The 25,098-nt window shown below is 43.8% G+C and overlaps 1 non-coding gene across 1 annotated transcript; it reads left to right on the forward strand.

The window, feature by feature from the left end:
- Positions 1-274: 274 nt before the first annotated feature.
- On the forward strand, positions 275-349 carry Trnal-caa (transfer RNA leucine (anticodon CAA)). Its single transcript has one exon. It is a non-coding gene; the product is annotated as a tRNA-Leu (tRNA).
- The last annotated feature ends 24,749 nt before the right edge of the window (positions 350-25,098 follow it).

Genomic DNA, 25,098 nt, shown 5'->3' on the forward strand with positions numbered 1-25,098 from the left:
AGTTGTTACGGGACAAGGAAGTTGCCTATCATTTTAAACACACACAGCAACAGAAACTGTATGAGAAGGATTAAGTGAAGAACAACATACAAATTTTGAAGGAAAATTTCATTCTAGAAACAACCCCCAGGCTGTGGCTGAGCCATGTCTCCGCAATATCCTTTCTTTCAGGAGTGCTAGTTCTGCAAGTTCCGCAGGAGAGTTTCTGTAAAGTTTGGAAGGTAGGAGACGAGGTACTTGCAGAAGTACAGCTGTGAGGACCGGGCGTGAGTCGTGCTTGGGTAGCTCAGTTGGTAGAGCACTTGCCCGCAAAAGGCAAAGGTCCCGAGTTCGAGTCTCGGTCCGGCACACAGTTTTAATCTGCCAGAAGTTTCATATCAGCACACACTCCGCTGCAAAGTGAAAATCTCATTTTGCTCTAAATTTATTACATTACAGCACTCAGGCATACATGTTTTGTCAGAATGTTTTAGGATTTCATCAGTGCGTACATTACAGATAAATGTGGAAGCCATACAAACAAAATGGGGGATGTGACAGTATATTCGACCTTTAAAAGCAGAAGGTACAGCATTTCTTCCATTAAACTAGTGACTACGTCATTGAATGAAAAGTCTGTAATGGCAAATTTAACATGTGACAGCACTTTGAGGTGTTATTGGCTTTGAGGACTTGCCGTTTACACTCACAGCATATTTCACGCACTATTTTCACTTGCTCCTCCCACTTTGAACAATATAAAAATGATGGTGGTACTTGTGGCAACAGACGAGAATGACTAAAACACAGTAGGCCTACGGAACGACAAATTGGGCGTCGATCCCTTTTGTACGTAGAAGTACACGTGTGAATCTGTGTGTTTACATTCTTCTGATATCAACGTGGTCTATCCAACGTCACAAGTGTTTATTCACGAATGTGGTTTGTAGCTTTCCACTGGATTCATGATTTTTATCCCCAATAGCGCTTATTTTAGAATCATTTTTTGAAACGTCGGTTTTTTCTGATATTACTCAAACTCTTGGAGGCTAAAAACTAATTAAAATATTTCGTAATTCACGTAGGAGAGGAATGCAAAACAAATATTATACTTACGACGCATCTGACGTTCTCCTCTCTTGCCGCTTGGAGCGCTACTGTAGCTCCAACAGTCAAAGGGTAACAACCTTTGCAGCAGTGGGTGCCGCGACTGTTACGTTAGACTGTGATGGAATGTAGCTGGTTATACGGAGAAGAAAGATATTGTAAATAAATAAATTAGAAGGCATTGTTGATAAAAACATGGAAAAAGAGCATGAATTGTTACCAAGGTGTCTGAAAACCAAATCGTGACGCAATTACGTTCGTGTTTATCTAGAAAAGTATAGCAAGATATTTTCGCGATACTCCATTCTCCTGACTCATTGCGTACCTGTCGGACACGCTACGAATGGCCTCAGCATGTAGTTGCCTGGGGCGTCACAGATGGCAGCACAAGGCTGCTGGTAAACTCACACCGGCGAGACAAAGAAGTGACGACTCGGGGCATTATTTACTGCGGGTCTGAGGCGCTTTCGCGATGAAACATACTGCCAGATTACAAACTGTGCGCCAGATTGGGACTCGAACCCGGTACCTTTGCCTTTCGCTGTACAATTCGCTGACATCGACAGAAGTAAAGCGGATGTAAAATATAGACTCGAAGTAGCAACGTAACCGGTTCTGAAGAAAAATATCAACACTGAAGAACTAAAGTATTAACACTGAATATAAATTTAACTATTAGTAAGTCTTTTCCGGAGAGTAGTCTTGTGCGAAAATGAAGCGTGGGCGATAAACAATTTAGACAGGAAGAGAATAAAGTTTCCGATGTATGGCGCTACCGAAGAACGCCGAAGATTAGATAGCTACATCACGTAACTATTGAAGAAGTACTGAACTGAATTGGGGAATTTTTGGCATGGCGTGACCACAAGATGGGATCGATTCTACATCTACATCGATAATTCGCAAGCCACCGTACTATGTTTGGCGGAGGTACCAGTATCAGTCACTTTCTTTATAGGACATATAGTGAGTGTTCAAGGAATCGTGAATTTAGTAGTGGAGGGTAGTGTGGGGGGTAGAAATCGTGTAGAGGGAGACTAAGAGATGAACACGGTAATCAGGTTCCGGAGGATGTAGGCTGCAGTAGTTATTCGGAGATGAAAAGGCTTGCACAGGATGGAGTAGCATGGAGAGCTGTCTTCGGATGGAAGACAACAACAACAACAACAACAACATTAAAATTCCCCGGGTCATTATGGCATTGTGGAATAGATTTTCTTGGAAAACGTAACGTTTCCTCTTCACCTTGTGAGTGGGGTCGTTGCTCGGTTACATTGGCACACAGCTTTCCTCTACAGTCATTTCCGGCACGAATGCTTACATTTGGTCTCGCGCAAGCTTCTTCCGCTGCCACTGCGAAATTTCGGACGTGGCTCGTGTTCGCTGCACAGCTCGACGCAGGGCGGGGCAGTTCGCGTTGCTTCCAACAGATGGCGCGCAGCAGCGGCCGCACGTTGGGATCCTGCCTAAACGCCATGTTTGGTCGTCCGTATCACACCCAGCCGAAATGTCGTTCTCCCTCATTCACTCTAGTCATGGGCTAAGGCCGGTATTGCATTATCAAATTTCTTTGTCAAGTACTTCATGAAAGATATATTTGAGAAAGATCTTTGACGTGGCCGCTCAAAAGGGGTATTACACTGTCATCATATTTTTCGTCAAAGTTCAAGATGGCTGACAACAACAACTTGTTATTAACCGCAGCAGTTGCACGTGCCACAATTGTACTGTGTGCACATGCGGAAGAGAAGCGGGGGGAAGAAAGGAAACGTACCTGGGTGCAGCCGAGCGTTTTACGACGACACAAGAAAAGCATTCAACAAAACTTGTTACGTGAGCTGATAGTGGAGGGCGTCAAGTCGTACATCAATTACTTAAGAATGGATGAGCATACATTTCTGTATGTGCTCAGTGAAGTGTATCTTCATATCACAAAGCACAATACTCACTTAAGAACTGCTTTATCTGCAGAAGACAGGCTCACTGTAACACTCTTGATTCCTTGCCACAGGAGGGAGGTTAGGTTAGGTCTAATCTATTTTTGTATCCAGGGTGCCTCACGTTGTAAAGCGCCTGATCAGCTTCATACATCTCTATTAATTTTGTAGTTGTCGGCACACACACCATTTGTGTTTACCGGCGATGTTTATAAAAATACTACAGACGACAGAATGCTGCAGCGATGCTAGCGCTACACGTGGTAACATGTCACATTGCAGTGAGCAGAAGACAAGCGACTTCTTTGATGAAATCTACAGCGAGACCCTAGATTTGATCAAATATTGGACGACATTTGACAAAGTTCCCTATTACACCATTAATTATCTTTGACAAAGATATTGGACAAAGAAATTTGATAGTGTAATACCGGCTTAAACTGTCCTTTTCAGATATCAGTGATTTCTGTGAATGCTACTTTTCAGTATCTGTTATTCTTAACTGTGATTTCTCGCAGTTAAGGAATCCACGTTTTGTATCCCCCCGCACTCTACCACTGCTATTTCTGCTACTTGTACGATTTCTGCGACTTATCACCGTATGAAAAAACTTACACTTGTTCACACAGAAAATTGCATCTCTACAAAACTGTCATTAGTAAGTATGTTTTACATTTGTTCTTCCGTTCGTTTTACTTTTGTATTAAAGAAACAACTGTGAAAATGTTAATAGTGTACCGTAATTAATATGTGAGTAGCCACATAGTACCGCAATAGTTCGTGTTTAGAAAACGAATTCTAACGTACTGTTATGTTCACAAGTACACGAACTACATTTCAGTCAGTAAAGCGATAATTCAAAATATTGTCAACAGACCTGGAGAAATTGGCACTGCGTCTTTAGACTGCCTTCGTCAGAGGAGAGGGTAGTTTTTAAGTGTTTCGATGAACGTAATTACTTAAATGAGATCGTTCTTGCAAATGTGAAACATCCCCCATTGAGTGGCTTTCATTACGGCAAATATTAGTAATACTAATATGTCAGTTACATTGCTTGTAATTAGTGACAGCAAAAATGTTTAATGATCCTTGTGATTTTGCAGACGCAGTTCCGACTCTGTGATTACTGGTTGCTGTACGTATCTATCCACATCAAGGATCTTGAGAGTGAATCGGGGAGATTCAAGGCAGCTCTTAGAGGATTTGCAGTTTAAAAGGGCCATAATTATGAAATAAATGGGCACAATGAGTAATTGAACTGTGTTTAATTGAAGTTGTTATGCGATTTTAAAGGAATGATAAATGTTAAATATAGTGAGTGAATAATGAAAATCTCATTTTCCACATGTTAAGACGTTCTATACCCGTAATTTTCCGCCTCTTATTTATTGGTAAACATTTGTTGGAGAGTGACATGCCCCCCCCCCCCCCCTTTCCCAACAATCTTGGTGTGACACTGGCCTGTAACATAGCCCAAGGTCTAGACTATGCATTTTGACGCTGTTGATACGAAAGTGAGAAGTACAAATCTTCCAGTTAAATCAGGAATAGCTTAAGTGCATTACTTGAAAGTAACACAGTAATAGCTTACTTATGTAGGTGGTTGTGGTGTCCGCAAGAAGTTCTTGTGTCTGCAGTTGCCATGTAGAGCACCAGGTGTAAAACTTTTCTCCAGTCTTGAACTGCGTCGGAACAAAAGTGAGGCGTCCGTATGACTCAATACTACTGTTTTCATTTCATTACACTTATACAGATGTGTGAGTTCTGCTGTGTTAACATTACAAAGTCCTGTAGGCATGTGGAGTATTAACCACAACTGACATAATGGAAGCAGAACACATTTTTTAGGTTACTTGTCTGTAAATGATATTTTCAGGACGAAAAGGCAATGTTCCTTTTATTGATATAACACATTCAGAGTCACAGCTGTGTTTGACCAGCCATAACTGGTGCTGAATGTGGATGTCGTTATACAATATGCAAACCCAATACATCGATCTCGGGTGGACCCAATACATCGATCTCGGGATGAACAAGGTTCTCATAACGAAGTACGAACGTCGGTCAACAGATGGCACTACGCAGAGAATGTTTAGTTGCTACCTGCGACTTCTAGTTGAGATTTCTCACAGAAATCGCAGTTGCACTCGGCAGCGAATCGCAGAGAAAGAGCGTAGTACGGACTTTGGCCAACAGATGGCGCTGTTAACTGCGCTTTTTAGTAGCTACTTGTGACTTCCAGCCGCCACTTGTCGCAGAAAGCAGTACGAAATTCAGCCAACAGATGGCTCACGGCGTTGAATGTGAAATGCTACTTGCGACTGTTAACTGTGACTGAAATCGCAGTTAGATTCTGTAAAGTTGTTATTGTGATATATGTGACTTGTCCATCACTGTGATTGTAACAGATACGCGGTTTCCTGCCAACCACTAATTCACTCACTGATTCTCCCTACTCCGGGCGCCACAGATCTTACATACACTGCATGTATATAGCGAGGATTTTAGGTTCCGTCCCACATTTGATTATCACCGTTTATAAAAGACATAGGTACGAACTAATGATTTCAAGATCTTACTACTGTGGCGCAAAGCTACATATATTTACTACAAGAAACAAACGGAGTTTTTGTATTCTGATGAATAATTCATTATGTGACGGTAGAAGTGTTAAAGTCGGAACATTTGGAACAAAACGAAATTATTTTTACAGAAATTGAGATAATGATATAGAACCTTCTTTATTTTATCTGTGTTGGTCAACGGAAAAGACCAGAGATATTGTGTTATGTTACTCTTTTGTCTTCGATTCCGATAGGCGCCATTGTACGCTCGATATAATTAAGTTCTGTAAAATTATTCAGAATATAAATAAATAATATTTCCATGTAATCACATTTACTTTTCGTACAGCTCGCACTGCTCATATGAGTGAATCAATATTTTGTGTAAATCTCTTGTTGTAGCGTGTGATCCGGAGGGGACCACCATTTCTCTCTCAGCAGCATAGGTCGGCCATTACGCCGGAAAGACCATTATTCTTATTAGACGTAAATGCAGAAGACTTCTCTGTTTTTCTCATTCAGTATTCTAAAGTCAGTGAAATTAAATTAAAACTTCAATCATTAATATTTTCGTTGCATTGAGACTGGTACATTTTCGACTGGCCGCTTAACGGCAGATGACGAGAATCTCCTTAGCTTTGCCTTGGCTAAGTAATTTATTACCTTTCATGAACGCAGAAATATCTCACGTATTAATGGTTGTTTTAAAATTAAAGCAGTTGCCATCATACCTCCTGAGAACTAATTTTTATTACAACATTCCTTGTAATATACGCAGATTTCAATTAATTATAGCAGCCACTCACGCAAACTTAACAGTAGAAGGCGGTGAGTCACGCGCTGTGTTTCAAAAATTGTGACGTACGCACCGCGGAAAATCCAACGTCTACGTAAATGCTTGTGGTTGTATTGCGTTTGCGTAACAGTCTCATGCCGGCCAAAATCAGAACCAAATACTAATGATGATCATTTTTCTTTAAATCAAGTACCCCAACAGAAACAGAAAATTACAATTTTACGTAATATTACCACCCACCACCAACTAAAATATATTATACTCTTTTACATATACCACCACACTCCGCGACATGGCGTCCATCGACACCGATGCTGTCCTTACGTTAACGACTTTACTTGGTGGACGCATAAATGCAACAGTCTTTCGGTTTTTTTGTCAGTGAGATTTCAATGACCCGGTTCCGACCAAGGTATTCTGCAGATTTCGCTTGGTCGTAAGCTAAATTCCTACCATTCATTCCCAAATAGGTCTTCCTTCATCTTCTTCCTCGCCAGTAGCTTTCCTGGTAAATGGCTCACAAGAACCCGATATACAACAGCCTATTCTAAGCCATAGAGTGGAAAATGAAAAAGTGCGGGCCGTATATTCGAAAAATAAGGGCCGTTATATTACCCAGAAGCAGTTTTTATAACCGTTTTCAGTTGTCTCCGAGACGCTATACAGCTCTTTCGGGGTCGGCCTTTGCGACCGAGCGGTTCTAGGCGCTACAGTCTGGAACCGCGCCACCGCTACGGTCGCAGGTTCGAATCCTGCCTCGGGCATGGATGTGTGTGATGTCCTTAGGTGAGTTAGGTTTAAGTAGTTGTAAGTTCTAGGGGACTGATGACCTCAGATGTTAAGTCCCATAGTGCTCAGAGCCATTTGAACCAACAGCTCTTTCGGCAGTGTCCAGTAAGACGCCACGTACACTGCTTGATACTGGGCGAGGAACAGAGACACTGTTGGACAGAAACACAGGCTAAAGGTGCGCGACATGAAACGCAGAACACACGTATCAAAAAGACTCATCCGATTTGGCTTCTCTATATATCTGAAACTAACAAACATATAGAATGAATTTTGTTTTTTGACGAGTGGGAAACTCGAAAAGTTTTTTTATACCTTTTCATGTGTGCTCAGAAGCCCCCCCCCCCCCCCCCCCCCGTAATGGTACTTTGACTACCTCGCCTCCGCCAATACAAAGATATAATTCACGATCGCGCACGCAGAAGAGCGGTAAGCCAGCGACCGATTTTTATAAATAATTTTGTTCTTTTTTTTTTACTTTTGCGTAGGTTTTGTTTTTAACAGCTAATTGATTACTCTCTCTCTCTCTTGTCTTCATACAAAAGACGTGTATTTTTCGGCGCTGTGTTGAATGTGCTTTTGGGTGGAAATTAAAATTATATTACAAAGCGAGGTTGTTTCAATAGTGATTCGAGGTGGTTATAGCCAAATTTGTAAATTGATCATGACAGTGACAACTTGAAGAAGTTTTCAACAGACGGAGAAAAGTGAAACACGGGTCGTCCTACAAGAGAAATTAGGAGGACAAATGGTTCAAATGGCTCTGAGCACTATGGGACTTAACAGCTATGGTCATCAGTCCCCTAGAACTTAGAACTACTTAAACCTAACTAACCTAAGGACATCACACAACACCCAGCCATCACGAGGCAGAGAAAATCCCTGACCCCGCCGGGAATCGAACCCGGGCGCGGGAAGCGAGAACGCTACCGCACGACCACGAGCTGCGGACAATTAGGAGGACAGCCATGAAGACTATATTATAATTAATACTACATTTCTAACAGAATTATAAGGTAAATTTCAACTTATTTCTGATGCTATTTCCGTACAGTCGCTTTTTGTAGTGTTGCCCACCCGGTCTGCCATGCACGGTCAAATTACAGCACTATCTCAATCAATAATACGAAGTCCGCCTTATCCGTAACTGAAACCACCAAAATTCAAAACCCAAGTAAAGGAGACACTACACCCCCCTTAGAGATCCACGGCATATGTCAATGCGGTGGGCGGGTCTCGAGTTACAGCCCCCCAAGCTGCTGTTATGCGATCTCTCCCTTCATTCACCCCTGTTGGTAGCGGAGGCACTTTAAACCAAGAGTCTTTTATGAGCCCCGACAAGAAATAATCACACACAGGGTCAGGACGGTGACCTTGGAGGCCGGCACTGTAAGGCTCAATCATTTGGTCCAGTGCGACAGATGCATCGTTCAGTAATCGTTTTATTTAAAAATTCCCAGACTTCCAGATGCCAGTGTGACGGCACCCCATCCTGTTGGTAAATCAAGTCGTTCGAATCAGCCTCCAACTGTGAGAAAAGAAAGTTCGCAAGAAAGTTCTCAAGCACGTCGAGGTATGTGCTTCCTGTAACAGTGTTCTCGGCAAAGAAAAATGGACAGTACGCCATTTCCCGTGAAACTGCACAAAACACATTAAATTTTGGAGAGTCTCTCTCATGAAACTACCTGGCAGATTAAAACTGTGTGCCGGACCGAGACTCGAACTCGGGACCTTTGCCTTTCGCGGGCAAGTCTTCTACCAACTGACCTACCCAAGCACGACTCACGCCCCGTACTCACAGCTTTACTTCTGCCAGTACCTCGTCTCCTACTTTCCAAACTTAACAGAAGCTCTCCCGCCAGGAAGTTTCATATCAGCATACACTGCGCTGCAGAGTGAAAATCTCATTCTGGGAACATCCCCCAGGCTGTGGCTAAGCCATGTCTCCGCAGTATCCTTTCTTTCAGGAGTGCTAGTTGTGCAAGGTTCGCAGGAGAGCTTCTGTAAAGTTTGGAAGGTAGGAGACGAGGTACTGGCAGAAGCAATGCTGTAAGGGCGGGGCGTGAGTCGTGCTTGGGTAGCTCATTTCGTAGAGCACTTCCGCGCGAATGGCAATGGTCCTGGGTTCGAGTCTCGGTCCGGCTCACAGTTTTAATCTGCCAGGAAGTTTGAGTTTGCAGAGTGTCCCACACCACAGCGGGCCTTTGTGGACGGGCATTCCGTCCGTAATCAGAAAGTCTCAACCCACCGGACCCCTTTAACAGACGGACGTGATAAAGAATAATCTAGTTGCATTATCGCTGTGTTGTAACGGTACCTCGCGCAAAGAGATACGCATCGGTGTTCTGCCACTGTGCATAATGCTCGCCCAAGTATAACGCTTAGGCCATACCGATGAAGTTCGTCAATACACTAGACTGTCGCTAATCCGGCCACTCCTGGCATATAGGGGTGCCCGATTGTCGAGTGTCTGAAATTTATTTTATTCAGTTATTTTGTTTTTTATTTTGAAATCACAGGGGATATAGCGTACTGGACTTTATTAAACCGAAGGATACAATTTTAATATACGGAGGATATACTTTATTAAATCCAAAAATAGATTAATTTTCAAAGAGAGTCTTTGAGTGGACAATATACTGTACATAATTATACAGGGTGTCCGAAAAGTCTTTCTCGGATTACATAAATTGATAACTCAGGCTAGAAGTAAGATACAAATATGAAACTTGTGTCGAATTGTTTACAACTATTAAAGTTTTTTTTCTGTTTTAGGTTCGCAGTACGTAAGTAGTGGATGAGGTGCAGTGCGCAAGAAGCCATGTTAACCAATCAGGAGAAGGCACAGTGTGTCCTGTGGTACCACGAGACACCATCACCGACCACAGTGGAGAGACACTTCCAGATAACACTTGGAAGGAATCCACCTGATGTCAAGAGCATTAAAGCCCGGTACGAGAGGTTCGAGAACACAGGATCGGTTGCTGACCTTCCGAGGCCTGGTCGACCGAGAACCTCAGCAGAGAGGGTGGAAGCTGTAAGGCAGTCTTTTCTGCCAAGTCAAATGGCTCAAATGGCTCTGAGCACTATGGGACTTAACATCTATGGTCATCAGTCCCCTAGAACTTAGAACTACTTAAACCTAACTAACCTAAGGACAGCACACAACACCCAACCATCACGAGGCAGAGAAAATTCTGCCAAGTCCGAAGAAATCGGTGCGCAGGGCCTTACGTGAATTACAGATGCCAGAAAGCTCTCTCCGTGACATTTTACACAAACGTTTATTGTTTCGTGCATACAAAGTGCAAATCGTTCAGGCCTTGTTGCCCTATGACAGTACACGCCGATATGACTTTGCGGTCGAAGTGCTGTCACCTATTGAGGACGATGACGGTTATCTCAGACGAATTGCCTTTTCCGACGAAGCGACCTTTTTTGTCAGTGGAGTAGTGAATCGCCATTATGTGCGCATTTGGGGTTCACAACCCCCTGGCGAGGTCATGGAGTGCACCAGAGGCAGTCCAAAGGTGAATGTTTGGTACAGGCTATTGCACGATCGAATTATCGGGCCGTTCTTCTTCGCTGAGGCTACCGTCACATCTGCAGTGTATCTGGACGTGTTGCAACTGTACGCTGTTCCTCAGCTGCTTCAGTATCACCCCGGTGTCTTATCAGCAAGACGGTGCACCGCCTCATTGGGGTTTGGACGTCCGTGCCTATCTCGATATGACTTTTCCTGGGCGACGGATTGGTCGTGATGGGCCAACGGTTTGGCCTCCACGCTCTCCTGACATAACCCCATTAGACTTCTTTTTGTGGGGTTATGTCAAGGACGAGGTCTACCGAACACGTGTACCAGATCTCGAAACCCTGCGGCAACGGATAACCACAGTCGTCGAATCGATCCCTCCAGTGATGTTGGCTACTGTGTGGACGGAAACTGAATATCGCCTAGATGTACTACGTGCTACCGAGGGTGCTCATGTGGAAGTTTACTGATGTGTGAAAAAAACTTGGATAGTTTGTAAACAATTACTCACAAGTTCCATATTTGTATCTTACTTCTAGCCTGATTTATCAATTTATGTAATCAGAGAAAGACTTTTCGGACACCCTGTACAGTCGTACGACTCACTACGGAACATGTCCGCAATTTTTAACTGTCGCAATGGTGATACGCGACTGTGGCACACTTCACCGCGCAACCGCTTTACGAGCTCTACGTCGGCACTGCGTGTGTCTGGTTGTTGCGTAATGTACTCCGGGAACGCCTCGGCAGCTTCATCTCCAGCAGTGTGCATGTTGGCACTTTCCAATCACCATGAGCGCTGGTTTATGACTGCCATTTGCGTTACAACACGCCATTAATGTTACGCGCTGTTTCTCTTGCTTGTAACCACGTGCTTTCCTTCTCGTTCTTGGCAGCTTTGAAGGAAGCATTATACAGCATTATACAGGGCATCAGCAGTTAAATCTTCTTCCACTATTATCTTCCGTATCTTACTTTCAAACTCATTAGCGTCCTTATCGTTAGCTGAGCGACTTCCCCCGGCGACTGTCAGCTGCCAAATGCCATGTCGTCTTTTCTCCAGTTAGATAGCCAACCCTGGCTCGCTGCAAACAAATCACTACCGCAAAGTTGTTTGTTACATGCAGCTGCTTTTTCCTTTATAGTCGGCCCACTGACGGGAATTCCTTTACTGCGTCGTTGTATGAACCATCTACACTCCTGGAAATTGAAATAAGAACACCGTGAATTCATTGTCCCAGGAAGGGGAAACTTTATTGACACATTCCTGGGGTCAGATACATCACATGATCACACTGACAGAACCACAGGCACATAGACACAGGCAACAGAGCATGCACAATGTCGGCACTAGTACAGTGTATATCCACCTTTCGCAGCAATGCAGGCTGCTATTCTCCCATGGAGACGATCGTAGAGATGCTGGATGTAGTCCTGTGGAACGGCTTGCCATGCCATTTCCACCTGGCGCCTCAGTTGGACCAGGGTTCGTGCCGGACGTGCAGACCGCGTGAGACGACGCTTCATCCAGTCCCAAACATGCTCAATGGGGGACAGATCCGGAGATCTTGCTGGCCAGGGTAGTTGACTTACACCTTATAGAGCACGTTGGGTGGCACGGGATACATGCGGACGTGCATTGTCCTGTTGGAACAGCACGTTCCCTTGCCGGTCTAGGAATGGTAGAACGATGGGTTCGATGACGGTTTGGATGTACCGTGCACTATTCAGTGTCCCCTCGACGATCACCAGTGGTGTACGGCCAGTGTAGGAGATCGCTCCCCACACCACGATGCCGGGTGTTGGCCCTGTGTGCCTCGGTCGTATGCAGTCCTGATTGTGGCGCTCACCTGCACGGCGCCAAACACGCATACGACCATCATTGGCACCGAGGCAGAAGCGACTCTCATCGCTGAAGACGACACGTCTCCATTCGTCCCTCCATTCACGCCTGTCGCGACACCACTGGAGGCGGGCTGCACGATGTTGGGGCGTGAGCGGAAGACGGCCTAACGGTGTGCGGGACCGTAGCCCAGCTTCATGGAGACGGTTGCGAATGGTCCTCGCCGATACCCCAGGAGCAACATTGTCCCTAATTTGCTGGGAAGTGGCGGTGCGGTCCCCTACGGCACTGCGTAGGATCCTACGGTCTTGGCGTGCATCCGTGCGTCGCTGCGGTCCGGTCCCAGGTCGACGGGCACGTGCACCTTCCGCCGACCACTGGCGACAACATCGATGTACTGTGGAGACCTCACGCCCCACGTGTTGAGCAATTCGGCGGTACGTCCACCCGGCCTCCCGCATGCCCACTATACGCCCTCGCTCAAAGTCCTTCAACTGCACATACGGTTCACGTCCACGCTGTCGCGGCATGCTACCAGTGTTAAAGACTGCGATGGAGCTCCGTATGCCACGGCAAACTGGCTGACACTGACGGCGGCGGTGCACAAATGCTGCGCAGCTAGCGCCATTCGACGGCCAACACCGCGGTTCCTGGTGTGTCCGCTGTGCCGTGCGTGTGATCATTGCTTGTACAGCCCTCTCGCAGTGTCCGGAGCAAGTATGGTGGGTCTGACACACCGGTGTCAATGTGTTCTTTTTTCCATTTCCAGGAGTGTATAAACGGCTACGTCCAGTTCTTCATTCTCACTCTTTCGCATAACCTTCCGTTTTCGCAAATCACTATCCATTTGTGTTGAGTACTGTCGAATCACATCATCTTTCTTTTTGATGTGATAGATAGTTGCTCGTCCAGCACTGAACTCACAAGGGGACCCTCCGTGCTGTAAATCACGGATTTTGATGCGCTTCAAATATGTTGTAGAGGCACCTACTCTATCTGACTACCCGGTTTTTTAGCGACGGGCCTTGGTTTTTCGTAAAATTGATTTTGAAGTCCTTTGCGTGCTTTGTATAACCGAAACATAACCTGTATTGCGAGTAAGTCAGCGTAGAGCAGTGGTAAAGGTTCACGGCTACCGCACTGGACGTACCGTGTCCAAATCCTGCTTATATATATATATATATATATATATATATATATATATATATATATATATATATATATATATATATATATATATATTCAAAATGGACCGCAGTTTTCAGTTTTATTTCAAAGAATGTCAACAAACAGTGTAAGGTGTGCGAAATTGTAAAGATATGTTCAGCTGTTAATTTTTTTCTGTCATACGATAATACAAAATCATATTTTTCATCGTCCACATTGCTCGACGTGCCAGGAAAATATTGCAGGTGATAATTATCATGCAAACAACCAAAGCACAAATTTTCGCAGCACGACGCGCATTTTGTGAAAGCAACCGTCTTGCAACCGTTTCATCGTGAGCGATGCCGGGAAACACAATTATTTTGCATTCAAAAAAATTTCTCTTTCAACCGTTAATTTCGATGCGAACCGTCCGTATCTAATCATGCTTTCAAAATCAGGTGCCCTGAATTGATGTAGGATTAGCGAATGTAATTTTATCGAATCTTCCCTAGAAGGGTTTTCCCTATTGTCATCAAATCGGGACCATTCTGAAATATTTTGTGAAAATTTTCACCTGTCGGTAAAAATAACGATCGCGGGGCTGCCAATGCGGAGTGCACTTTGGTGCGACCACTTTCAGGGTGCAGGTGGCCGCCTCCCTTTCACTGAATAGACGATCGTATAAAGTTGAATCTACATCTACCTGATTACTCTGCTATTCACGATAAAGTGCCTGGCAGAGGGTTCAAAAAATGGTTCAAAGGGCTCTGAGCACTATGGGACTTAACATCTATGGTCATCAGTCCCCTAGAACTTAGAACTACTTAAACCTAACTAACCTAAGGACAGCACACAACACCAAGCCATCACGAGGCAGAGAAAATCCCTGACCCCGCCGGGAATCGAACCCGGGAACCCGGGCGTGGGGCAGAGGGTTCAATGAACTACCTTCAAGCTGTCTCTCTACCGTTCCAGTCTCGAAAGGCACGCGGGAAAAACGAACACTTAAACTTTTCTCCTATTTTATCGAGAAGATCATTTCTCCCAATGTAGGTGGGTGCCAACAATATGTTTTCGCAATCGGAAGACAAAACTTGTGATTGAAATTTCATGAGAAGATCCCGTCGCAACGAAAACCGCCTTTGTTTTAACGATTTCCACTCCAATTCAGGTATCATGTCTGTGACACTATCTCCAGTACTTCGAGATAGTACAAAACGAGCTGGCCTTCTTTGTACTTTTTCGATGTCATCCGTCAGTCCCACCTGGTACGGATCCCACACCGCACAGCAATACTCCAGAATAGGGCGGACAAGCTGTAACACCATAGTTCTAATGCTGTACTGATTTATTTTGCTTTTGTTTTATTTAACGCTACATCGTCGATCTTCTGTAAATGTGTGTGACTGAATAGATAACATACAATTGTATACTCCTTTCTTTGTTTAAAACTTTGATGTCATGATTTGATTCTATGCAATGTGGTATATCTGTCATTTAAATTCTTTGTCTCATTTGGAGGGAACAAAACTTACTATACATAATTGTAATTTCTGTGTGAATAACTTTTTGTAGAAATGTCAATATGTGAGAATGTTCTGTTTTGTTTAATGTGTTTGCTGTTATGTAAACTGCTGACCTTCACTTAGGGTTCTTAGTTCTTTAGTATATAAAAGGTGTAGTGGTTCCCCTCGGGAACGGAACTGCGTAGCGCGCGCAAATTGTGGTTGGCCTAGGTAGAAAAGGTGGAACAAGAGTACGCGAGTCGCGGACGAGCTACCAAACCGTGCACTGCCCATGTAAAAGTTGTATATTCTGCTGGTTCCGAGAGAGGCTTTTCCTGCCGCTTACCAATGCCTCGGATGGATGGATAAATAGCTGGAACTATTATGGAATTGGTATCTATCATCGCCACCAAGAAATGCCAGAGTCCAGCAATTCTACCAGCAAATCCACCTACCAACATGCAATCGCCACCACATTGCGCAATCACTGTAAAGAAGCACTATAGTAATGTACAGTGAAGGATCAGCTTACTGGATGTGTTAGTGTGCTCAAATATAAGGTAGCTTATAACTGAATTCATGTACCTACCTTGATTTTTCTCCTCATCATAACACCTCTCAGGTTCCTCTCCATTTGAACTAAAGTGATATCCGAGTGTCCTTACTGAAAGAACATTAAAGGCCAGTGTTTTGCTAATTGATGCCTCTTGAACATAGTAAAAAAGAAAGTTAAAGTCAATGTGGCAACAGAGTGAGTTAAAGTTAATGATGCTCGATGAAAATAATTTTGCTAGTAAAACTGCTTATTAATGTGTTGTTGCCAAGTTCAAATTAAAATTTCTTAAGACTGAGGCTTATAAAGTTTTGCTTAGTAAATAATCACATTACTGCCTGTTGTAAATCGCAGAAGGTGAGTCAGTATCGTACATATATGTTAATTTTGTCTCTCACTGTAGTAAAAGTGGAAAACTGAAGTTGTGAAACGTTATATACTCATGTTTGCTAAGTGTTTGTCTCTCTTGTGTATTAGAAGTGCATATTTATAGTACAATATGGTCCACAGTTTGTCTATTGTGTTAATGCTCGGTAACAAGTAACGGAAAGACCATTAATTATGAAAACCATAATTTCTATATTCAAATGATAGTGAGAAGCAACCTGTTAGTGGATTCTCCAATTAACTTTCATTTTAAATAGTAAAGTATTTAACTGAGAGAGACTTAACCTATATCCAATTAATGATTCTGCAGTGAATAGTAATAATACCGTTATAAAGACCATTCAGTGTGTGTAAGCCCTGAAAGTAATAGTGTGTTCCGGTATCTGTTATAATTTTGCAGATAGTTTGTGCTGCTCTAGCTGTTAGTTTCAATCTTACCGTAAACATAGATATGTGTCAGAGTTCACTGCACTCGCGTGTGACAAAGTATAGGTTGTGTGTATCCATTAAAGTTACTAATAACTATTTTCTTGAACGAGAATGTTAATAGTTCTCTTGCCTAGTTAGGCTGGCGACCGTTTTCTTTATCCGTTAAACAGTGCAGATAGGCGAAATTTTGTTTGTTACTGTTCAAATATTTACGTAATTCTGACTTTCATTTCCGATAAGCCACCTCCGTTAGGCACAACACGGTCAACATAACAAAATTCCTCTCAGAGGGTAACACTGCTCTGTTGCTTTATACCATAATTACTTGAACAAGATAGTTTTATTTCACGACCTGCCTACAACTTTAAGGTTATGGTACAGCAGTAGCAGACGATAGTGTTATAAAGCGCAGTGTAAGCAGTCTCTTTGGTAGACCTGTTGCACCTTATAAGTGTTCCGGCCACTACATTATTTGATCGTTCCAATTTAGGGTGTTTGTAACTGTAATCCCTAAGTATTTAGTTTAATTTATAGCCTTCAGATTTGGGGTGACTTACTGCGTAATCGAAATTTAGCTGATTTATTCTAGCACTCACTTCACACTTTTCTTTATTCAGGGTCAATTGCCGTATTTCGCACCATACAGATATCTTATCTAAACCGTTTTGCAAGTCGTTTTGATCATCTGATGACTTTAAAAGACGGTTTGCGCTCCCCACGAATCGGTAATGTACAAAAAAATGTTCACTCCCACGTACGGAAGAATTAAATGAAGCAAAAATTTTTCGTATACCAGTTTCGTGACTTGCCGTATTTCGTGCAGAACACGACTACATTTCTGTGTTTCCCAGTTAATTCGTCTACTCGTTTTTGAACGTCAGGACCAAATTTTCCGGACGGTCTTGCATACATAAAAAAAACACATGGGAGCAGGATTCGAACTCGGTACCTCCAGCGCGGTAGCCGTGCACCTTAACCACTTTTTTTTTCGCGCTACGCTGACTTGCTAGGTATAAATGTAGTGTTACGGGTATACAAAGCACGCAAAGAATTTCAGAATCAATTTTCTCAAAAATCAAGGCCCTTCGCTAAAAAAAAACGGATAGCCAGGTACTCAGGGTCAGTGCCTCCAGAACATATTTGAAGCGCATCAAAATCCGTGATTTACAGTACGGAGGGTCCCCATGCCAGCAGCAATGGTTTTCTGCGAAGAACCTCGGTTTAACTTACCAGAACATTCCGAGTTGCTGGTTGAGGTCTAGCGTACCGTGTTTACTTTTAGGAGACACGACTCCGCACTGTAAAGAAAGCTACAGTTTCAAATACAGTATGCAAAGCACTGTTGCGCACGATAACCTCACTGTTGACGTGTTTTTGGATGCGCGGCGGATTACTGAGGGCAGGATTAGCGCGAGTCCAGTGTATTCTGTGGAGCGCGGCGTGTTCGCCTGTCTAACTGTTGGCCACAACCACTGGCCACAGTGCAGTGGGATCCGGCGGACACCACCACCACCACCACCACCACCACCCTGGACCACTGCCGCTCACCCCGCTCCCTACACCGACCGACTCTCTCTCCGTTACGGCGTGGTTGAACTGGGACGCATCTAACAGGCATACAAACCGGCCTCATTTAAGGCAATGTTTACTATCTTTTGGTTCAAAAAATCGGTTTTTTTTACAATTGCATTTTTGGATCCATAAAAGTGTTTAGAATCCACCCCTGAAACGGTTTTTCCGAATAGATTATGCATTGTGTAAGCTTAGGCACCGATGACCTCAGCAGTTTAAAGTCTACCGCCGCCGTTCCCAATTATATTCGTTCAAAATCTTTGTCCGTTTAATTCTAACTGTTTTCACTGATATAGACCATAGTAATATTTCAACATTAGCAAATACGGATACAACGATTAAAATGAATACGAAATAATTAATGTATATAAATTGGCTGTGCAACGTCTTGAAACGTGTACTCTTCGTTACAGCGTGTACATTCTTTACGACGCTAGTCGTCACACAGAATTCTTGTTGCAACATGCAGAAAATAACACAGGTGACGAATAAAACGAGAGAAGGTGCTATAAATAAAACGAAACTGAAATAAAATGAGTAATCTCAACAGTGATTTCAATAACATGGGGGAGAATATAAAATAATGATGAAGAAAGTGAATCGAATTAGATACATAGAGATAATTAAAATCATATGAAAAAACACTCCAAATGAAAAAATAATGAAGGGAGAAGAAATGTAGGAAATACAGGAGATAATACGACGATTAAAACGACGCACGAAGGGATCAGAAATAAAGGAATTATATTCAAACCAATTAATTGAGTAAGAACAATGACCACAGTCAGTTGCACACAGATGTAAAAGAAATTCCTGGTATCTGGCGGTTTTGGAAAGCACACGCTTCAAGCATACCAGCCACATAACCTCACAGGTACGCCACGACCACATTTCCAAAAACGCACATTACCAAGGAGTGGTACTTTGTGCCCACACCAAAAAAAATTTTTAAAATAAAATTTGTTAAGTGTTGTTGAATCATACGAACAAGGTACTTTCTTAGAGAGGTACTGAAGTGAACCAAGGGCTCAAAACCTGAAAATACCATACAGCACACTCTTACCAATATCAATGAATTTTCAATAATGCGTGCTACAGACTTTATGACCACCACAAAAATATACTAAATGCAAATTTCGTTCATCGTTGCTGACTTTTACTCTCATTATTTTTTATTAAAGAGATACTGATATGTTATGAAGCAAGGCTGTGAACTTTGAAATAATAGAACTTTCAATGGGGAAGGTGACACGCATTATTGAGGTTTAAATTTTTGGGTTAAGTTTAACTGAAAATTTAAAACGAGTATGGAATCTGCTACAGGAGTTCATTAAAAACAAATTTTTTTCAGGACTTTGAAATATAAAGAAACTGACTACAACACTTTCGAAAGCTGGGCATAAAATACATATCCCCCCCCCCCCCCCCCGCCCAACTTTGGCTGCGAGGGTTAAGGCTCTACTCATTTCGTGGATGACAAGAAATCCTTTTTTGTGGATTATAAGCAAACGAGGGACTACCGTGACGAGTGGATGCAGGCAGAGATACAAGAGAACCGGACCTGAAGTACAGTATACGAGGGACGGTCGGGAGGTTTCTAGCCCGAGAGAGTTGCCGTAATGTCTCGCACAAACGTCACCACCTGCTTTCATATGAAGCTGGATCTCTACAGGTACCATTGGTGATCTTGCAGCTCTCGAAGAATGAAATTCTAATGAAATCCAGAAAGTTGGAAAGCGTGGGTCTCACGGGGAGCGAGCCAGAGGTAAGTCCCTGCAGTCGCACTATCGTCTGTGTCCTCGGTGGCTCAGTCAGTCAGAGCATCTGCCATGTAAGCAGGAGGTCCCGGGTTCGAGTCCCGATCGGGGCACACGCCTGTGAGCAGCTAAAGGTCTGGATTTCATTATAATTTCACCGACATTTATAGTCACCCTTTGTAGGTATGCAAAGTCAAACTTCGCGGATCCAGTTTCGTTACTTTTGCCGCTAGGATGAGTTGTGTACCGAGTGTTAGCAAAATGGCGAATATCGATAGAATCGAGAACCGTGCTGTGATCGAATATCTTCATTTGAAGGGAATGATGCCCAAGGAAATTGCGGAGGGCATGCGGAATACAGTTATCAGTCTTATGCGACTTTGGAAAACTGGTTGTCAAGACCTCAAAAAACTGGTTGTCACGACCTCACAAAACTGGTTGTCAAGACCTCACAAAACTAGACTTCCAAACTGGTTGTCAAGACCTCAAAAGTGGTTGTCAAGACCTCAAAAGTGGTTGTCAAGACCTCAAAACTGGTGGTCAAGACCTCAAAACTGGTTGTCAAGACCTCAAAACTGGTTGTCAAGACCTCAAAACTGGTTGTCAAGACCTCAAAACTGGTTGTCAAGACCTCAAAAATGGTTGTCAAGACCTCGAAACTGGTTGTCACGACCTCAAATGTGGTTGTCAAGACCTCAAAACTGAAACTTCCTGGCAGATTAAAACTGTGTGCCCGACCGAGACTCGAACTCGGGACCTTGCCTTTCGCGGGCAAGTGCTCTCGGTCGGGCACACAGTTTTAATCTGCCAGGAAGTTTCATATCAGCGCACACTCCGCTGCAGAGTGAAAATCTCATTCTGGAGACCTCAAAACTTGCTGTCAAGACCTCCAAACTGGTTGTCAAGACCTCCAAACTGGTTGTCAAGACCTCAAAACTTGCTGTCAAGACCTCCAAACTGGTTGTCAAGACCTCCAAACTGGTTGTCAAGACCTCCAAACTGGTTGTCAAGACCTCCAAACTGGTTGTCAAGACCTCCAAACTGGTTGTCAAGACCTCCAAACTGGTTGTCAAGACCCCCAAACTGGTTGTCAAGACCTCCAAACTGGTTGTCAAGACCTCCAAACTGGTTGTCAAGACCTCCAAACTGGTTGTCAAGACCTCCAAACTGGTTGTCAAGACCCCCAAACTGGTTGTCAAGACCTCCAAACTGGTTGCCAGACCTGAAACCTGGTTGCCAGACCTGAAACCTGGTTGCCAGACCTGAAACCTGGTTGCCAGACCTGAAACCTGGTTGCCAGTCTTCAAAACTGGAAGAAAAAGTGCGGAAGATGCGCCAAGGGGCGGATGGCCCGTCACCGTTGCCACTGATGAACCGGTGACTGCAATTCACGATACGATTTTGCAGCACATTCGAGTAACATTTGGAATCTCCCACGGGTGTGCTCATGACATTGTTGTGGAAATTTTGGGAATGGGAACAGTTTCATCCCCGTGGGTCCGAAAAGACTCGAATGCAGATCAGGGACGGGAGCGTGTGTAGTGTGTCTGAAGCGGATGAAGGTGGCTTTCTTCCAAGGTATGTGACAATTGACGACATGTGGGCTCAACACTTTGACCCTGATACAAAACAACAATCACAACAATGCAAACGTCCTTCATCCCCTACCCCAAAAAAATTCCGGGTGCAAAACTCAGCCGGTAAGGTGATGAGATCGGTCTTCTGGGATGCAAATGAGGTAATTATAGTGGATTACTTGCAAAAGGGCGACACTATCAGTGCATCAAACTATTGCACCATTCTGCGCCGTTTGAAAGAACAGATAAAGAAGAAAAGTCGCGGAAAACTGCCGCGGAGTTCTTTTGCATCAGGACAAACCACCGGCTCACAAAGCTCTCGCAACACTGGAAACGTGACTACGGGTTCGAATTGCTACGTCATCCGCCATATACTGTAGATTTCGGTCCATCGCACTTCCTTCTTTGTGATCGATGTTGTGAACGCTCGGTTGGACTCGAAATCCAGGACCTTTTACTTGAATGGTTTGCAGAAGTTGAACGTGCCCGCAGGTGTATTAGCGTACACGGGTGTCGTATTGAAAAATAAATCAGAGTTATGAAATTTCTGTCGTTCTTTATTCGTCAGGCTGGAAACTTTTCTACCTCTCCTCGTATGTGGTTTGAAAACGGCGATGTGACGCACCTGCGGAGCGGGTACGGCGTGCAGTTCGCCTGCGGGCACGCGGCTATGCTACCCGGCCGTCGCCACGCGCTCAGCTGGTGGCCTATTCGCCTGTACACGACTCGCGCACTATTTGCTGGACTGGACACTATAGGGCGATTAAAACTACTTTGTACTTGACAGCTAGCCGAGCGCGTGACGGTGAGACAGTGCGGGCCAATCGCACGCAGCCGTTCAGCACCCCTCCCCTGCATAGTCGCCACTGCCTATGCGTCACGGTTCAGTACCTGCTGACACCTGGTCTTGTGTGCGTCGTGTTGTGTGAACTGCATTATCTCAGCGTCTGCTTCTCCTTTGTTTCCACTACGAGTGTGTGACAAATTACTCTAGTGACTTCTGTGTACAAAATGTCCGAAAATAAAAAGCGTGGTCGTCCTGGAGTTCGTAGTCCGAAATCATCTTCGAAGAAAGGAATAGCACTGAGAGGACAATCGCGCGAATACGTTTGCAACGTAAGACAATATTTTGAGATGAAAAGGGAGGCCCTCTTCTTTCCGTCAATAAGGTAGTCGAGAGGACTGCGGCAGCATTAAGAATAAGCAGAACAACCGTTATAAACATAGGCAAACAACAAAATGAAAAACTGAATACACATTCCGGGCCATCAAATCTTAACTCCGAACCGCGAAGTCTGGAAACTCCGGAGAAGAAACGTCGCGTCGAGAAACGTGTGACGAATGTTGATTCTTTCGAACAGGGTGCGATTCGCAGACATTTGTATGCATATTATCACCGTAGAGAGCATCCGACGTTACAAAAACTGCATGTAACGCTTAAAGAAGCTGGTCTTTTCGTTGGCAGTAAGTCATCTCTTCGGCTGGTTTTATTAAACCTGGGATTTAATAACGAAAAATTAAGTGGTCGTACAGTTCTCTTGGAACGGCAAGATATTGCTGCTTGGCGATGCCGATTTTTGCGGCAGGTAAAGGACACTGAATTCGATGATTTAGTGTGGCTAGATGAAACATGGGTGAATTCTGGCCATACACTGAAGACAGGTTGGTCTGACGGATCAGAAGAAGGAATGGCAATACCTGTTCGCAAAGGAAGCAGAATAATTGTTGTTCATGCAGGTACCGCCCGTGGGTTTGTTCCTGGCCGTTTACATGTCTTCAGGTCGAAGAAAACCTCAGATTTGCACGAGGAAATGAACCACGCCACCTTTTTACGATGGTTTGAAAATTCACTCTTACCAAATTTGGAGAAACCGTCGTACATCGTTATTGACAATGCGCCATACCACACTGTTGTAAAGGACAAAGCCCCTACGCTATCTTCTAGGAAAGACGAAATTATACAGTGGTGACGGCGAAATAATATACAATTCGATGGCGGAAGTGAAGAAAGTGGAAGTATTGGAACTTGTGTCACAACGTAAGCCACGACACCTGGCATACGTTGTAGATGAAGTTGCCAACAAACATGGACATTCTGTAATTAGATTACCTCCCTATCATTGTCACTTTAATGCTATGAAGCTAATATGGGCCCAAATCAAGGGGTACACAGCACGTGAAAACAAGACATTCAGGCTTTCAGAAGTGGGTGTTGTGAGTTTTGTGATTTGTTGCGAAATTCATGGCACATGAGGAAAATGTAACTAACGCCGGTATGTGTGCTTCTTTCTCCCACCCCGCGTAAGTTACATCAGCACATCAACGGTACGCACAATACTATTCCCGTCTTGCCGAAACTCTAGCACCCACCCACTTCCAACCTGCTCTAAAAATAAATTCAAACCTTTCCGAAACTTTTTCTCGCTTTGACCCCCACGAAAAATTTAATTGAAAAAAGTTTGTCGCTTACTACATTTCTGATGTTGATTTGGAAAAAGTTCCGAGTCAGACGTGAGATTTTAATTTATTACTTCACTATTACTGGCTGTATTGCTCAGAAACTTTGCGAAAGTTATCGAAATATGCCACCGAATACAACATTAAAATTTTGTTGTTGTACGACACATGGTGGAGACAGGGAATGATTAATATTGAGTAGCGTGAAAATTCAACTTTTCGTAAAAAGTTAAATATTTCTCTATTTCAGTAGCACAGAATTTTCACTGAGTTATAAAAAAATACGTGTCAGAAGGTAGTCGTCGTATCACTCTACCATGTTCAGTTGCCAACTTATAAAAAAAACACGACTTCCATTTTTTACAGCGGCAGGTGGCAACATTGCACGGCCGCTCAGCGAACTGTCAAGTACAAAGTAGTTTTAATCGCACTATACACGGTGTTACCAAAAGGTACGGCCAAACTTTCAGGATACATTCCTCACACACAAATAAAGAATAGATGTTACGTGGACATGTGTCCGGAAACGCTTAATTTCCATGTTAGAGGTCTTTGTAGTTTGTTTCGTCCACCTACGCTCAATGGAGCACATTATCATGATTTCATACGGGATACTCTACCTGTGCTGCTAGAACATGTGCCTTTACAAGTACAACACAACATGTGCTTCGTGGGCGATGGAGCTCCTGCACATTTCAGTCGAAGTGTTCGTACGCTTCTCAACAAGAGATTCGGTGACCGACGGATTGGTAGAGGCGGACCAATTCCGTGGCCTCCACGCTCTCCTGACCTCAACCCTCTCGACTTTCATTTATGGGGGCATTTGAAAGCTCTCGTCTACGCAACCCCGGTACCAAATGTAGAGACTCTTCGTGCTCGCATTGTGGACGGCTGTGATACAATACGCCATTCTCCAGGGCTCCATCAGCGCATCCGTGCGACGGAGGGTGGATGCACGTATCCTCGCTAACGGAGGACATTTTGCACATTTCCTGTAACAAAGTGTTTGAAGCCACGCTGGTACGTTCTGTTGCTGTGTGTTTCCATTCCACGATTAATGTTATTTGAAGAGGAGTAATAAAATGAGCTCTAGCATGGAAAGTAAGTGTTTCCGGACACATGTCCACATAACATATTTTCTTTCTTTGTGTGTGAGGAATGTATC

The sequence above is a fragment of the Schistocerca nitens genome, chromosome 11 (genome assembly GCF_023898315.1).
Source record: "Schistocerca nitens isolate TAMUIC-IGC-003100 chromosome 11, iqSchNite1.1, whole genome shotgun sequence".
Classification (NCBI taxonomy): domain Eukaryota; kingdom Metazoa; phylum Arthropoda; class Insecta; order Orthoptera; family Acrididae; genus Schistocerca; species Schistocerca nitens.